Source organism: Leiobunum rupestre, chromosome 2 (genome assembly GCF_980474605.1).
Source record: "Leiobunum rupestre chromosome 2, qqLeiRupe1.1.hap1, whole genome shotgun sequence".
NCBI lineage: Eukaryota > Metazoa > Arthropoda > Arachnida > Opiliones > Sclerosomatidae > Leiobunum > Leiobunum rupestre.
This window is the reverse complement of record NC_143385.1, coordinates 77,406,555-77,421,526: the sequence shown is the minus strand read 5'-3', so window position 1 is coordinate 77,421,526 and position 14,972 is coordinate 77,406,555. Positions and strand designations below refer to the sequence as shown.

Here is a 14,972-nt window from a genome sequence, read left to right as displayed (position 1 = left end):
TATCAGTCTCATTTGTTTATTATATACCAGTATTAATAACACTTTATAAATTACTAAATTTTTATATATAATATTTAAGTTAGATGGCGCCACTTTCTTCACCCAGCATCTTCACCCAGCATCTTAAGCAACGCGGTCGAAATCGTCATTCTCCAAAAGAAAGTTAAGCCAGGAGTATTGTTAAGATAATGTTTAAAGTTTTGAACGTTTTAAATAGGATTTCGGGCACTCTAGTTATCGCTAATGGGAACTTAATTGTGCTAAGTATCTAACCGCGTAACTTTTAACATTTTTTTAGGTTTCTAGGAATTATATTGGCCGCATACTTTCCAGGTAAACTTTTAGGCTTATAAATGAACATTTTTTAAAATATTTTTAACGTTCTAGGATGTACGCCATTACTAACGGCCATTGGTAAAGCTCAATGAACAGTAACGGACTCATCATTGTCATTTGACAAGGTAAAAAACTATAATTTGGAACTAGTATTTTGTTTTGGGCCGTATATATTGTATTATTCAATTTAAATAAGGTGTATGATAGAAAGATTTATGGAAGGTCGGGGGGGTTAAACTGGGTACGCGGTCCCGTCAAAAAGTTTCTCCAGCGCCACCAGGTGAGGCGTTTTAGAACGTATGTCGGGGAAACCTTAAGTTGTTTTAAGGCTAGCTTTACACACATTTTTGGTGGAATATTTTACAATAATTTGAATGCTATTATAAGTATATTACCATGTCGAGAGGGATCCCAGCTACTAGTAGATTGTTGATTTTTCATAAGGAACGTAAGACTTTTTATCAGAAACATTAACGAATTGTGAGAATACATGGAAAAAATCCCGTCCTTTTATATCAGTAAATCCAGGAAAAACTAGAGGTGAATAGCCCTATAAATTAGAAAGGAATGTCATAGTATATAACCAGTTGTTAATATCGTATCTAATTAAAGTTTACGTGGTGGTTCAGGATAGTGGCCATATTATTTTTGCAATGGATGATCTATTTTTAACATTACCGAGTAACGCTTCGAGCGATTTATACCCGGAAAATACAGCGTCTACTTATAAAGTAAATTTAGGACGACCTTTAAATGTACCTGCAAATTTTGAAGTTGGAATTAGCGAAATTATATTACCGCCAACATGGGAAAATATTACAGAAAAAACCGGTCATTTTTAGCAGTTTCCACGACAACCGTTAAAAACGTGCAACCGTTTACATACTTTAAAATATCAGTGAAAGTGGGTAAAATTGAAGCGGAGAAAGACCAGAATGGAAATATCCTTCGATATAGTGTCGTGCGAAAACTTATTGCAGCGCTTAATGAAAGTTTAAAAGAATTCGGGCTTGATAATGAAATTAAAATTGAACTCCACGCGAAACCAAACGGGCTCTGTTGGAATTTGATAACCACCAATAACTATCATATTAGAATTCCCAATGGACCAATTAAAGAGCTTCTCGATTTTGAACCTAACATAAATCCATATCAGAAAGACGGATTTCATATTGGGTCACATTTTTGTACGAAACCTTTTGCTGGTTATATAAAGTCCTTGTCGTTAAATAGCTTTAATTACATTGAAATTAGAAGTGATAATGTACAAGACGCCGCGTTTAGAGTCGAAACTCGAATCGATTATCAAATACCGACTGGTGCTTATTCGAGTATCCAAGACATTTTAGACGCAATGATGTTGACCTTGGATGAGGAAATAAGGGATAAATTTAAATTTAACCATTAACCATAATGGATCCGTTCACATTGGAGCCGCGGCGGGGTTTGCAATTATATTTCATTCATCTGAGAAAGATCTCGGTGAAATGTTAGGCTTTACGCGCTTTAGTGAACTCTTGGCCAATACAGATAGTCTCTACGCTGCTGATTTATCAATGGGAGCTAGAACACTATATAGATATTCAAATTTAATATACCCTCAATATGTAGGCGATACGTTTGCCCCTTTGATGAAAATAATACCGCTAGCTGGAAATGATAAACCGTTTGAAAAATCTATTATTTTTTACAAAATTGATTACTATCCTTTGAGAACAAATAATACAGAAATAGTTGACATTGACATGAAAACGGATTTGGGCGAAACAATAGCCTTTATAAATGGTAAAAGTGTCGTTAGACTTCATTTGAGACGAAATGGCCGACAGTGAAAGTTATTTCAAATATTACCGCGAACAATATGGTGGCGGACCATTTTTTGCCGGACCTGTTCATCAACGGGGAAGAGGCGTGGGCGGAATTTTTAAAAAGCTGATAAAATATATAACACCCATTATCAAACCCGTGACCAATGAGGCTTTTGGAGTAGACAAGAGATGGTGGCAAGATTTAAAACAAGGCCATGACCCAAAAGAAACGTTAAAGAACAATTTAAGAATAGCCGGTAGCAATTTATTACATAAAGCGGCTGATCGATTAACGATAAATCAGTCTGGCAGCGGCTGCCGTAAACGACGAACGGGCCCCATTAGGAAACGAAAAAAAGTGTCCAAACGGAGAGTTACAAAAAGAACCAAACTTGACTTTTTAGGATAATAATGGCGGTTTACGAGGGAATGCTAAGTCAGCTGGATATTTTTCAACGCCCATTGGTCAATACTAATGTAATTACCACAACGGAAATAAGATATTTACCAACAAACAATTTATCGGACAATGGCCCTCTGGAATTTTTTATTCCCGCGTCGGAAGATTTATATATGGATTTATCAAAAACTATGTTAAAATTGAAACTGAGACTTTTATATAATGATGGATCGAATGTCCCCGCCGTTGAAACAAAAGTGGCACCAACGAATAATCTAATAGGGTCGCTTTTTAGTCAATGCGATTGTTATCTCGGGGATACTTCTACCCAGTCCGCGAACAACTGCTACGCTTACAGTTCGTACATTGAAAAATTAGTCAACTATGGAGAAGATGCAAAAAATTCGCAACTCCAAAATGGCCTCTTTTATATGGACTCCACGACCAAACCAACGGAAATGTGGTTAGATGCGTTCAAGTCAGAGTCCAACGGGGCCCTGAAGCGAGGCTCAAGATCAAAAGAATCGCAATCCTTTGAAATAATGGGGCAAAATTAATAAGTTTATGTTAAACCAAGTTCCGGTACGATTTCGTTTAGTTAGAAGCCCGCGTCTAACTACCGTCATGTCTATGGAAGCTGGCAAGGATTATAAATTAGTTATAGACCAAGCGTACTTGTACGTGACAAAAGTTAAAGTTAATCCTTCAATCGTATTGGTGCATGCAAAAATGCTAGAATCAATATTCCAGCTACCTATCCCTTAACGCAAACGATTGTTAAAAATTTTAGCGTAGCTAGAGGCCTAATGAGTATAAACCGCGATAACATCATTTTAGGTAGATTACCGAAACGAGCTTTTGTGGTTTTTGTCAAGGAAGATGCGTTAATCGGGTCATTGAATAGTAATAGTTTACAATTTGAACATTTAAACGTGACCGATTTGTCCCTCTCGGTGGGTCCTGATCGTTATCCTCCCGATGGGTTCCAAATGGACTACGACGAAGGGAATTATTGTTTACCTTATCAGAGTCTATTTGCCGCGATGGGGATCGATGGGGCCGACCGTGTTAAATTCATAAGTTTTAAAAATTTTAAATACGGGTACAACATGTTTCTGTTCGATCTAACAAGCGACAACAACGCTAGTGGGGATTATGTCTCTTAGAAAGGACGGTAGTTTACGACTCGATGTGCAATTTAAAAACGCATTAACCCATAATGTGACATGTATAATGTATTTTGAATTCGATAATGAGATTTTGATAACACGCGATCGCAAAGTAATTTATAACGCCGAATAAAACCCATTTAAAGCACTTTACCTTAAGCCGTTTAACAGTTCCTCGCTTGCAATCGTTCAACCATGTCACGCTCTCATTATCTCTCTGATAAACTGGAAAATTTTCTTTCAAATGACATTCCGGGTACCGATCTTAAAATTAAACGCCAAGGGTATAGAAAATACGTTTCATTTAATCTTAACGTTTGGGAAAACTTATGGACATTTTCCGATGAAATTGACACATTCTTTGACTTGACAAAACCCCCAACCCGATTTCATAGTTGGCTAACCGATTACGTAAAACTCGAAGGATTTATATGTCAAAGAGGTAAATTTATTGATTTGCGTTCGCACGTCCGCGGAGCTAATGACAAGTATAATGTCTTGTACTCGACTTCAAACGGTTTTGCAATGTGTAAAACAAGCTGGGAGCGGTTAAAAATTATTCGTTTAAGTCTTAATACGGAAATTCAGGAGAGAAAAACTATTACCAGTGTATGAAGAAATGTATTATAGACGAATTAACCGAGATTCTAATGTCGTTAACGTGATCCTGTGAAAATACAGCTTGTCACTTTCAATTGGCTCATGACATTACGTGCCTTCCCGTAGCTTCGCATTGGTCTGAAAGGCTTGAGGCTAATGTGAAAAGAGCTCTTCCTCTGGTCAATTATCAAAAGACTCTAAATAAGTTTAACGAAAACTACCCACATTGTTCTTTAAACATACATAATTTATTTCATGCAATGGTTCACGATGTAAATGAAATTATTACAGAATTTTTGTTTTAATAAATGGTATTAATTTAAGAATATGGTTTGTTTAATTTTTATTACAAGTTAAAAGGTCAAAGCGCGCGGCCATGAATAAAACCACAGAGAAAGTCTATTACGATCCTGAAAATCCAGGGGGATTAGGCGGTGTCAAGCGATTAGAAAAAAGTTTGCCCTTAATTCCAAAGACCAAAATTAAAAAAATGGTTGTTAACGCAAGACCCCTATACGTTGCATAGAGACCGAAAGCTTAAATTTGCTCGTACACCAACATATGTGACGTCACTGAATGAAATTCATCAAATGGATTTAATAGTTTTGGACGAGTTGAAACCGGATTATAATTATATTTTAGTTAACATTGACGTTTTATCGCGCTTTTTATCCGCGTTACCTTTGAAAACAAAGAGCGGGAAAGACGTTCTACAGGCGCTTAAAAAAATTCACAAAGTTAATAAACCCATGAAAATTAATACGAATCAAGGGAAGAAATTTCTTAATAAGACCGTACATGATTATTTAAAAAAGAACGATATAAAACATTTTGTAAGTTACGGGGACATAAAATGCGGAATCGTAGAACGCGCCAATAGAACTCTCGAGAACAAAATATATCGTTTAATTACTAAAACTAAGAAACCAAATTTCATTAAGGAATTACCGAAAATTGTTAGATCGTAAAATAACAGTGTACACAGGTCGACCGTTTTCAAACCGTATGAAGTAACGGTTGATAATGAGCATTTAGTTTGGAAAAATCTTTACGGTAAAAAATCAATTAGGGAAAAAGCCAAATTCAAAGTCGGTGAACGTGTTCGATTAACAAAAGCCCCGAAAGCGTTTACTAAAGGCTACAAGGGATACTGGTCGAAGGAAGTGTTTACTATTAAGAGAGTGATTAATAGACCTCGTCCTGTTTACGTCATACAAGATAAAAATAAACAAGTAATCTTGGGTTCATTCTATCCCGAAGAACTACAAAAGATTCTATCATGAATACTAATCAGCTTGATGAATTTTTGAAATGTGATTATAGAACGCGCCCATTTTATATTGGTACATTTTCCAAAGACGCGATTCCCAAAAAACCGCCGAAACAGAAAACGTATTGTTTTATTATAAATACGGACGATTCGACGGAACCAGGTTCTCATTGGGTCGCTGTGTTTATTGAATCGGGAAAGGGAGAATTTTTCTGTTCGTTTGGAAATTCACCTGTTACGTACAATTTTAACTTGGGTCATTTAGCTAAAAAGTGGGTATATAATAAAAATATTATCCAACCGATTGACTCGGAAACATGCGGTGCGCATTGTTTGTTTTATATCGTATGTAAATGTTCGGGGTATACTTATAGAGAAATATTAGATATGTATAATGATACTTTATATATCAATGACATAATCTCGTTATGGAATATGTGTCTGCATTTAATGAATCACGAAAATAAATATGGTAATCAATAAATTTTTTATTGTATCAATCTTTCCATTTTTTAAGAGGGCTTAATGCGCGGCGTCTGTTTTTAGGTGTCGGATAAGGTTTGCGAACATTTAGTCTCCTCTTCACGTGCTTTTCATTCGTTTGTAAATCTTTATCCGAAAATGGTAGAGACACAGCCTCCGATAAATTCTCCACGCTTTCAGCCGATGGCCTATACGTTGCGTCGCTGTCTCGTGTAGTACCCGTCGCGCCTTCAGACGTATTGAATAGGTTCCTTATGTTACTGGTACTTTCGGAATGGCGTGGTGTACTACTTGAAAGAGGATCAAACTCGCGGCGGAGTGCTTCGTGGACGGCTTCGGGAATATTCGGTGTTGACTCCGCTATCAAATGATCCGGTAGAAACGCCGGGACTGGGGGAGTAGGTCGAAGAGGGGGTCTCGGTTCCGCGTGTAGATAAACGGGAATCGGATCGGGATAAATCAACGTAGTACTGGGTGAAACGGGGGAACCGCGAGAGACATTTCTCGGAGAATTTGTTGGTGTAGCTACGGGTCGTATCATCTGCGCCGGTGCGAGAAGAGGAGCTAACGTATTCGATGGAGGAGGCATCGGTGGGGGCTCTAAACGAACGGCGGGGACTCCTTGAAATTCTTTAATTTTAAAGTACCTTTGAAGCATAGTTAAATACTCTCATAACGTATCCTCCTCACTCCCTACTTTAATCGGTTTATTTATGATACTTTTCATTTGATTTTGAATAATGTCTATTAATTTGGCCGTATCGCTAAAATAGCTATCAGCGGGGACTAAAACGAATTTTTTCATCGATTAATAATACGGTTAAGAACCACGGGAATTAATGAACCGAGAATTGCACCCCAGAATCCGCCTCGCTGAGATATTAGAATTTTTCGACGGTTTAAGTCGGTTAAATTTTTACGAGCAAGTTTTCTGATGCACGCTTTATAGCGCTGTAATATTTTTTCCTATTTGCGCCTACAGGTAGCGCCCCCCAGGTAATATTAAGACAAATATTAGAAATAGAGTTTAATTGTTCGGGACTAGCGTTTTTAATTAAAAATTTGCGCTGACTGGGGGAAGCTTTTTTAATGAGCGTTAAATAAGGTTTATGTTCCCGTATCGCTCGTGGCCAAGTCATCTTACGTAATGAAACAATTTTATAAATACATTCAAATTTATTCAAAAAACACAAAGAATTTATACAATGAAAACATTTTCACATATTTTTTATAGAATATATTTAACAGCATAAATTTTTTGTAAACATTATTTTTAAACCCGTCACCATTACTCTAGAAAAGTTATCATTGGGCCCTCTTCAAATAAGCAATTTGTTCGCACTTTGAAATGTTCTGGTGTTTCTTGATTTAAGTCTAAAACAATATTAGAATAGGGTCGGGAAGCAGTTACATTATTGTACACAGTACTTAGAAAATTTGGGTTATTAGGAAATACTTGTCGACTGAGACATTTAATCTGACTAGGATCACGCGGACTCTTAAATAGAACAATATACGATGAGTTCAAGCTAATATCGCGAGCCGTTCGACCTTGACCAAAAACATTTTGGGTTAAGAATAATATAGTTAAATTTAAGTGGTGACTACCAACACGAAATAATTCCGAAACGTATGCGTTATTTAAACAACTTTGAGAGAGATCGTCGAGAACGAGCAAGTTATTTATAGAACTATAAAATATTTCTTCCGGTTTCTCACTTAATAAACCCTGATGAAACTCGATATCAGGTATAATTTTTTTCAGCTCATTGAATTTTTCCGACCAAATATTATAACAATAAATGATTCGCTCGGGAGGTTTCTCGAACAGCGTGTGTCGATTTTATAAAGCCGAAAAGTCCAAACTGTTTTTCCGCATAGACTCGGTCCACTGATGAGGAACGTGGTCGGCGATTTAAACTTGAGCCGTGTAACTGACATTTTTGTAGCCGAAGGGAATACTGGTACCGTCGCTCTTGAAAATTCGCTTGTTAGACGTAAATCCAACGAGTTTTTCAGCTGGTTTTTGGAATAGCTGCCCCGTTTTTAAACGTTTCACGTTAAATGGGACTTCGACGCTGTATTTCAATTGTTGCGAGGTCCTTCAAAGCTTCAAAGTTGACAATTGACTGATTTTTTTAGTCAATGTAATGCCCTTAAGTTTAGTGACAATCTTTCCAGATTCGAATAAAATTGAATAAGCTTTACATCCCAAGGAAACAAAGGCTTTTATATTTTCATTGGGATACTGGTCAGCCAATGTACCTAGGGTAGTCCCTAGCGGAATATTTAAGTCTTTACTCATATAAAGAAAAGCAGAGTCAGTATCGACGTAATTTAAATTAGGACCAATTTGAGCCATTAATTTGTATAATTTAATACGGCCGTAACTAGCTACAAACGCGCCTATCGTTGGTGACCCTTTCCGATAAGTTGGAACGTAGTCTTCCCGAAAACGAGTGGTGACTAAGGCTATATCATCGTCTAGTAGTTTAAAATCCGTTAATTCTTTGGTTTTATCGGCCAAAATTTCGACTAATTCCTTATAAGAATTAATAAAAACACTTTGGCCTTGATTTAAATTAATGGAATTTTTGCCCCACAGACTGTTTAGACTAAGTTTACCAATAGCCTTTAAAGCGGGATTATCGGTTATATCGTCTAAATTTAAATCTAACCCGTCAATTTCATTAAAGTCTCGTAAATAATTAAGTTTTTGTTCTAATGTAATTATGTCTTTTGGATACGACGAATTTTGAACTTTGATTTTGTAAAAAAGCCGAATATAGTCATCGAATAGCGGACAATCTTTATCGAATGTCTCTTGATAATGATGTACTTCGTGAATTGTAATAATTTTGTAACCGTACTCTATCGCTAGATAAAACTCGGGGGTCGTCCACACGTCGGTTATGCTACGCTCTCGATCAGTATGGGTACATTCGAAACATTGTTCAGCTGCACATTTGTAGCAGAGAGTATAATAAATTTTACTATTAATTTTAGCTGAGAGGATCGGGAGGTTTAAATTGGTAGGTGGCAGCACCGTAGCTTTAATCAGACCAAAATAAGCGTTAACGGAAAAATTAAAGTTACAAGTTATAATTTCGGGGCTCGATTTGGGATATTTATAGGAACTCATCTGGACGGATGGGTACATGCTATTAAAATCCACGACTTTGATTGGTCGATCGGGAGTGGCTTCGGCGTAAATTACAAAGTTTTCGACCCTCCCCCCGTGAATGGCGTCTCTCGCTCTTATCGGTTTGGTAAAGGGTAGGGAATCGCAAAAACTCGCAATTGCTGGGTCTTCTACTAACTCATCATACTCGTGCTCCCATATACTAATAAACTGCGCATTAGGCCTTTCCTTTTTTAAAAAATTTTCGCGGTCGAGGGTTTTGAGATAAATATTTAAATTTGAATCTTTTAACTGTTTATCGTAAGCCTGGTGGTCAGTGTGTAGTGGGCATTTATGGTAATGGCAGGCGTAAAATTCAGCAATTATTTCGGGCGAGGAACAATAACCGTCTAATCGATAGGGGTAAATTACATGTTCTCCACCTAGCGATCGAGCCGTTTGAAATGTCACGTTGAGTTTTTTCCCCAAATAAGCTAACCATTTTAGGGCCTTGGCACTATGCCGTTTCCTAGAACCCGTCCCCGGAACTATCGCGATAGTGTTTGGTTCGAAAAATCTACTAAGGAATAAATTTGTGACGGCTCCCGGCAACGTTATGGCGTTTGACCCTAACAAATCAAAATCGACTGTTTTTAAAAATAAATTTCTAAAACTATCGAATCCTTTCTGTAAAAGTTTAACGTCATCGATCGCGTATTCGGTTAAAACTTTATTTAGATCAAAAACGACGTAACGTTGGGAATCGTACCATTGATTAAATTCTACGATTTCCTCGTCCGTAAATTTGTCGATACCAAAATATTCTTTCTCGGGGAGGGCGCCGATATAATCTAAATTGTTTTCCGTAGCGAATGAATAACAAAAATATATCCTTTCTTTTGGACAATCTTAAAAGTTTTCGAGAAATTTCGAAGGGCTGTAGGTAGGAACATGAAACTATCGATAAAGGCTATTTTAAATTGGGCGAGAAACATACCCAGGGCTTTAGAACCGTTATAAATGATCTCGGGTTTTATTTTTCGTATTAATAGACCGTTAAGAATAAGCAACGTATCGAAACCACTCCCGAAATGGCTAATTAATATAACTTTTTCTCGTAACCGTATCTCTTTTCCGACCATTAACTGTCACCTGGCATGCTAATAAATAATCTAGGAAATTTTGAACGCAATCAAAGCCGTGAAATTTCCGGTAATCATAATTGGTCGAAAATGGCGCTTCTTGCATCGCGGAAATGATTAAAATTGGTCTAATTGCAGTGTCAGTCGTTATTGTCTCAAAATCAAAATAACATAGTCGTTTCTCATTTGATTTTATTTCTAATGGGCGGACGTGACACTCGTTTTTGGGATGCTCAATATTGCAAAAAGCGCATTTGTTGTCGCAATTATGATTACCTTCATAGTCTTTCCCGCAATTCAAGCTCCGTTTTAAAACCTGACAGGTCCCTAGTTCTACGTGTTGGGAGAAACAATTTGGTCCGGCAAAATACCGATTACAGTCATTACAACGGGTAGCCTGTTCTATACTGGGTTGGAATTCCGGACCGTGACACCGGCGGCATTTAAGATTGGGTCCGCAGTCATGACTTTTTTCTGTTTCATACTATGTAAGAGGGTAAGACAATATTTACAGAAAGATTTCGCCCCAAACATGGCCGAATAAGATCGTACGACGTGGGTGTGGTCTTTAATTTTTAAGAGGAATTTTTTTTTTCTTTGAAGGGCCCAATAAACACTTTATCGAAATCATCGTCCGCCGAGATTAATATAATTTGGTAGTCGGGTAATATATTTTGGAATCGGTTAATGTCTATTATTTCTACGGGGCCTTCGGGAACCACCGCTTGGGCGTGTAATTTTTTGGCTTCAATTTCTTGTTCGGGTTTTTTCCAGTTTCTAATTGTCTTTAAATCGTTTTGATTAAAACTAGCACCCTGTCCTAAACTTTTTAAATGCTGATAGTCGGCCAAAACTCTTCCCACCGCCAGGGCTCTCGTAAAACATAAATTGTCCGTATTTCTAATGGGAATAAATGTGTTACCTTGGTTGATATACTGATCTAAACATTCATAACTTCTGGCTCTAACACTGCGAGGAAGTCCTCTCATAGGGGTATCTTGAAGAAATATTAGGTTGAATCGGAGGGGTGACTCTAGATAAATGGTTTTTACGGACTGGGCTACCTTTTCAATCCCCGTTAAAATTCTCTCAGCTGTCAACTCATTAATATTCATTAATTGGAAATTTATCGGATCTTGCAGCTCATCGGAAATTACCACCACCCTGACGCGCGTGTAGCCTAAATTATCGGCCGTAATTCTATCTAATATTGATTGGAAAATACGGGTCAGTTGGTTACTGATATCCGCGTGGTTTAATTGGTCTAAATTTTTAAAATTACACTCGAATAGCATAGATTTACACCTGTACTTTCGAGAAGAACTGGCAATGATTTTATCTATTGAGTAAAAAATTTTTAGGGTTGAAACGGGTGCTAAGATTGAGGGCCATGGTGTTTTTAAAGTCCTGCGTAAATATTTAATACGGTTTGAATCGCGACGTCGTAAACTTCGCCGGAATTCTGCAAGTTTAATAGTTTTTCGTAGTGACGACCACGGTTCTTGTAAACTAGAACTTCACCTCTCCTACCCGCTAGAATTTCAACCTTCTCGTTTCTTAGTTGAAAATCACCTTCTTCATAAACTATCTGTTCTAGATACTCTTTTAACTCCCACGCCGAATCTAATTTGACGCAAACGCCGTCTTTCGTCGCGGTTGGCCGATCGCTATTTTTGACGTAACGCCTTATGTCTAAATACAAGTTATTTTTGAAACTTGCGATTTTTATCCCGAAATTTTTATGGCGGGAAAACTCTACGACTATATCCGTCCAGCCGTCGTCTACTGGTTTAGATGGACCGGCTTGAGATGGACCTGGTTGAGATGGGCCTGGCTTGGATAGGGTGCTTTTGGGTGGCGCATCAACTGGTTTGAATGGCGATTGTTTGGAAGGGCTATCGAGTACCTCGTGGCATGTTAAATTTATGATATCAGGTTGATTCTTCGGGATGTCTACTTCGAAACGAGTTTTCTTAATATTTATTTTATTTCCGAAATCTAATTGACGACGGACCTTATTGACCTGGGAGCAGGGGGTGTTTCAGATTGGTTCTAAAAATTAAACTAAATTAAATGGTGTAAAAAATAGACTGAATTAATAAACTATTACTTTGCGGTTAAACTCCATCGTGCCAGAATAATTTCCTAACAATAAACGGTTATTTAAATAAGGTAATTCCCCAAATTTTAAAATGTACTTACAATTTCTTCAAGTCGAATGCAAGTTGTGAAATAAATACAAATAAAGCGCGTTCCTCTATTTATAGTCGCAAAACCCCCTAGCGGGACGCTTAGGAACTTCTATAACACATGCTAATTTATCTAACGCTTTTATTAATACATGCGTAATTTTTCGTAATAAACAAAAATCCCCTAGCGGGACGCTTAGGAACTTCTATAACACATGCTAATTTTCATAACGGTTTTAGGTACTCTTAATTTTTCGTAACGGTTTTTTATATCAACATGTGGTAAATTGTTAGGAAACTCCATTTTCTAATGGTTTTGTAATAATTTTTACGTACTCTATTAACGCAACGGTTTTTTAAAATAAATCAATGTTTTCTCGAGAAAAATTCCATACACGAACCTAACCTCGAGCTATAGAAATAGTAAATCAAATATTTAGGTTAAGATTGCCGGGTATAAAAGGCGTGATTTTTTCATGTTTTATCACATTTCGTTCCTGAACTACAATGTAAGTTGTAAAACGTCTTAATACGAATCTTTTCAACAAAAATTTAAAAATTAGGGCTTCCAACACTACAGCAGACTTTATTAAAGTAGTGAAGGGGAGAGGACGCGGAAGTAATGTACTTTTGATAATATACTGTAACAAGTAATTGATAATTATTAAATTATAGGAGAAAACGCGGACCTAGGACCGCTTCGAAGTAATTATTTTCTATTTTTTATTATACTTTTATAAAATTTCTAACAATAGGACCCGACACGTTGCCACCACCCTCCACGCCTTCGGACCCACCAACACCCGGGAACTCCCCAACGCCCTCGAACTCTCCCACAATTCCATATCGGGAGATATTGATAAACCAGTCATTGTCGGCGGAAATGCGAGTACTGGACTTGAGGAAAGGTAATTCGTTAAATATATTTTAATACGTTTGAAATTATAATATGAATTTTTTCTAGCGCCGGGGATCAAAATCATCGTGGAAGGGGGTAATATATTCAACATGTTTTATTATATTAGCAACTAATTTATGTAATTTTAGGTGGCGCCCTTAAAATTTTAATTTAAAATAAAATGGTTATATTTATTTTTGTCTCTTTCTTAATAAGCACGTTAGTTGTATCATATAAACTATTTTCATACAGATTGGTTAAAACGTATCATTCCTAATAAACCTTAACTTGTTAATCGACGCTTACAATTTCCCGCGCTTTTCTAACCGAAACACATGTTAAATTCGCGCCAAAACTTTAACAGTTCAACCATATAGCTACCAGGTCAATTACCCCTAACGGTTAATTATAAAGGTACAAACATGTAATAGACCTATAGAGTACAAACTATACCCGTTTCCCAGCCAAAATCATGTCAAACATAAGTGTACATTAATAAACCTAAAGAGTTTAACCACTTGTTGATTTTTATACACGCGACGCTTACACTTTCCCGCCAAAAATTAATATTCAAACATATAATAAACAAGTGTAACTACTTGTTGATCCTAAACACATGTTACTATACTATCCATATAACAGGTCAATGACCCCTAACGGTAATCCACCTAGTTAAACAATACCACGCTCATTAATATTCACCCTTTTGACCTTGAACAGGTTGATTGACAAGTCGACTAACTAGGCTAATTAATTAACACCTGTTAATCTCATTAATTATTCAGGTCACGCGCGCGTGACACGCGCCCGAGGGGGGGACGGAATCGCGATTCCCCGCTTCATTCCCCCTGTCACGCAGCTGTGGACGCGGTAGCCACGCCCCCGCTTTGCTAGGAATACGGTACATAACTACTCATATTGAATTAGTGAATCGTTTAAATTTAAGTTAATGAAAACAAACTATTATTAATTTATAATTATTTCCAACATAACGAAGTTGAGTGAGGAGCAAATTGTTTTGGCTTTTAACCCGACTGACACAAATATGTTTGAGAAGAGAAAGCTGTTTTGGCAGACGACTCTCCCAAAGATGAATTTCGTGGTTTACCAGACCTCATAGTGTCGAAGCACATACTATATTGTTTAACAGTAATATTGTTTCAGTGTGACCACTGAAAAACCCCAAAAAATTATAGGAATATAGGAAATTCAACAGTCTATTTATAGGATAATATAGGAGTATTTTCTGTTATAATATAGGAACATATAGGAGTATTACCTTTGATAATATATAAACATATAGGAAAATTTGCGTAAATAATATTTAAATTTGTGATAATATAAAAGAATTTATTTTAAGCAGACGACGATATTCTTATTTCCGTTCAGTGCAGTTCTTTAGAGAAGAAGTTTACATTTTATCAAAGGGATTTAGTACATCTGTATTACGAAAAGTGAACTAGGCACGCGGGAAATTCGAAAAAACCGCGCGAAATACGAAATAATATCTAATTATAGAAAAATATTGGAAAAATGGTTAAATTATAGGAAAATTA

The 14,972-nt window shown here is 36.8% G+C and overlaps 1 long non-coding RNA gene across 1 annotated transcript; it reads left to right on the top strand.

Annotated features, from left to right (window-relative positions):
- The first annotated feature begins 307 nt into the window (after positions 1–307).
- On the top strand, positions 308–13,568 carry LOC149959070 (uncharacterized). The gene is made up of 3 exons (XR_016478369.1): positions 308–461; positions 13,274–13,426; positions 13,483–13,568. It is a non-coding gene; the product is annotated as an uncharacterized LOC149959070 (long non-coding RNA).
- The last annotated feature ends 1,404 nt before the right edge of the window (positions 13,569–14,972 follow it).